Genomic DNA, 450 nt, shown 5'->3' on the forward strand with positions numbered 1-450 from the left:
CTGCTAAAGCCCAGTGTCTAAGTCTGTGAAAGTGCAGAGTTTTGGTGGCCTCTTCTGACTGATAAAAATCTACTATAAGCCTGTCTTCCCCAATGATGACAATGTCCTAGTATATCAGGATCCTTCTTCCCCAACTCATCAAACTTGACTCATTTACCTTCAAAGCCTTGCTTCAGTTAGACTCATGTCACAACTTAGGGCTAAGTAGTTAGTAGCCAGTGCATTACTAACCCAGGAGGACTTCCAGCACCACTGAAAATGGATAAGGAATGACTTAAGTGTGGTCATTGCAAGGGCACCTTTTTAATTTATTATTTTTTTAAATTTATTTAATAACCATATAATTAGTAGAAGCATTTCATTACAACAGTTTTTTGTTTTGTTTTGTTTTTGTTTTTTTGGTCTTTTTGAGACAGGGTCTCCCTGTAGCTCCAGCTGTCCTGGAACTCA

This window comes from Nannospalax galili, unplaced genomic scaffold (genome assembly GCF_000622305.1).
Source record: "Nannospalax galili isolate Female #2095 unplaced genomic scaffold, S.galili_v1.0 scaffold471, whole genome shotgun sequence".
Taxonomy (NCBI): Eukaryota; Metazoa; Chordata; class Mammalia; order Rodentia; family Spalacidae; genus Nannospalax; species Nannospalax galili.